The following is a 2,806-nucleotide window of genomic DNA, read 5'->3' on the forward strand; positions in this document are numbered from 1 at the left end:
AGCCGCCAGGCCGGGGACCCGGAGCCGGGTGCGCAGGGGGAGGGAGGGCGGGCCGAGGGGGCGGGGCCTGGCCGGCCACCTGACGCCGCCCCCGCCCGGAAGCCCTCCCTGCACCGCGCTCCGGGACCTGGTGGAGGCGAGCCGGCGCCGAGAGGCCAAGGGAGCCGGTCCCCCGACACACCCCAGGGCCCGGGCGTGGGAGAGGGGGAGCGGACGGGAGCTACTCGGGGCTTGAGGTTGCCCCAGAAGTGGCCACAAGATCCCCTGGTTCTGGCGAAGGGTCCTGCCCCCAGTCGGCTGCGCTCTGGGGGACCCCTCGCCGCCCGGTGTCAGAGCCCCGTCCCGCGCAGCGATGGGGGAGGAGGACAGAGCGGGACGAATCCTCTGGTCCTGTTTCCTCCAAACGCTCAGACACATGCCCACCAAGCAGGACCCGAGTCCTCCACCTCCGCAATGGACGCGGACCCCAGGCCACCAAGCCCCATTCCCGTGCGGTGGCCTCTTGCGTCCCAGGATTGCGTGAAGGCAGCAGAAGGGAAGTCAAGGCGAAGATCCGTGAACTGCAGGACCCGGATCTCTCTGCTTTCCTCGCGCCCCCACCAAGCCAGAGCCAGGGACTCTCTCAGGAGGGCCACTCCTTGGCCCCACGCACTCCTCGCTGCCTGAAGACCTCTTCTCTCCACCGCTCTGCCTTCCCACCCTGCCCCACACCCTCTGAGCTTCGAGCCACCACCCCTACTCACCCTGCCTCTGTAGCACTACTGATTTTCGCTCTCACACGAAGGAGATGTGGAAACCCAGAGGGCTTATTTCACTTAGTCATTCATTCAGGGAACATCATCTACCTGGTGAATGCCATCTTAAGGAGGCAATTGTTCTCAGGTCTCTCCAGGTCTCAGCCAGTAAAGAAGTGAGTACACTCGAGAAACAGGCAGTCCCAACACATCCAGAAATGTATTAGGAGATGCTTGAGCCAGAGTTACACATCAATCCCTTTCCTTCCGTATCCACTCACCAGGTTATGGACATACATTGTCTGTGTTCACGCCCACGGGCGTCCGGGTTCACAAGCCCTCCATATTCTTCAGGAAAGAGGCCCTTTTTTGCGGGACGTCCCTACTTATTCTTCAACCATCCATGGGGAGTCACCCCTAGCAGCCTTCCCTGATGCCCACCCTTAGACCAGTAGAGGCCAGTGCCCCTCCCATCCTTCCTTTTAGGGAAGCCCCTGTCACTTTCAGGTGTCAAGGTCAGGTGTATACTCTTGTGTCTGCCCAACTTCTGGAAGATTGGGAAGTACTTTAGTCATTTTTGTATCTCCAGCATCTGACGAAGTATCTGACACAATGAATGAGAAAGGTAAATCTCTCAACTACCCAGTGAATGCTGTCTTAATATTCAATATATGATTTCACATGGAGTTAAATGTGACCTATTAAGCATAACGTTGCCCTATAAGTGTCTCCCTCCCCCCACCACTTTTTTTCCTCCCTCTCAAACTCCCCAGCTTGGTGCTCTGAGAAATGAGGAGCTCAGATCAAGAGGGTTTCATTTGCTCCTCAGACGACAGGATTACACCCCAGATCCTGTGGTCATGGTGATCTAGGTGTGGGGAAAGGCTGTTGAAGAAGCCCACAAAGACCCCATTCAGGGAGTCTGCTGCAGATATTGGGCCTGGCATGGCGGTGGCAGGGTGTCAAGATGGGGACATAGAGCTCTGGAGACTGACAATCTGGAAGGTTGGAAGCCCAGTGGCTGTTTGCTCTGCCCAAGCACAGCCCATTGTAGTCCTGGCTCAGCCAGCAAGTTCAGTTAACAGTTGACCTTGACTGTCAACTTCTTGGTTCATGGAGGGAGGGGCAGGAGAGGAAGTTGTCCACTATGACATCCAGTGATCTAGGCTTTCCTCAGGGAGTTCTGATCCTGAGTATTAGGACTAATCTTTCCTTGGCTCCTGGGGTGCAGGTCACTGTTCACCCTTGATTTGGGGAGCATTCAGGAGAGACCTGAACCACTCTGTTTTCAGGACCCAAATTTGGGCAAATCCCGGCCAGATCAGTACTGGGTTGAGGGTGGGGGTGAAGTTAGGAGGCAGGAGGTAAAGACTTAGCTGGCATGGGCGGAAGGGGACTGTGGTCCAGGGATGCATATGCGAAGGGCCCTGGAGTGGTGGGGATGCCAGCCAGGTAATCAGTTTAGGGGGGATGATCTGAATTAATCCTTGTAATCCCTGTACTCTGGCTTCAGCCTCCCCCTAATCCCATCCCATCAGATCATCCCCTCCGAGGATCAATGCAGCCATTTATCCCCCTTTACCCTTATTTCGAAAGGCCCATTAAAAAGAAAAAAAGAAAGTGAATATTTCAAACAGGCAGAAAAGCACAGTACAGAATATAACAACAAATAGCCATATACTCACCACTGAAATCGAACAACTGTTCCTTTTGCCGTATTTGATTCAGAGATAGCCCCTCTATTTATGGTTTTACAGTTTTACTTTATATGTTTATATCCACAAACAACAAAATATCGATTCGTGTATTTTTAAAAATCTCTCTGGGGGCTCCTGGGTGCCTCAGTTGGTAGATCATGCAACCCTTGATCTCCGGGTCCAGAATTTGAGCCCCACTTTGGGCCTAGAGATAACTTTTAAATAAATAAACATTCTGCAAACTTTCTTCTTCTCTCCACATTTTTTTTTAGCATATATCTGTATTTCATTTAGCTCTAATTAAGGGATTTTAACTGCTGAATATTATTTCAGTGTTTGAATATATCACAATTTATTTGTTCTTCTGCTAATGGG

The sequence above is a fragment of the Mustela nigripes genome, chromosome 4, assembly GCF_022355385.1.
Source record: "Mustela nigripes isolate SB6536 chromosome 4, MUSNIG.SB6536, whole genome shotgun sequence".
Classification (NCBI taxonomy): domain Eukaryota; kingdom Metazoa; phylum Chordata; class Mammalia; order Carnivora; family Mustelidae; genus Mustela; species Mustela nigripes.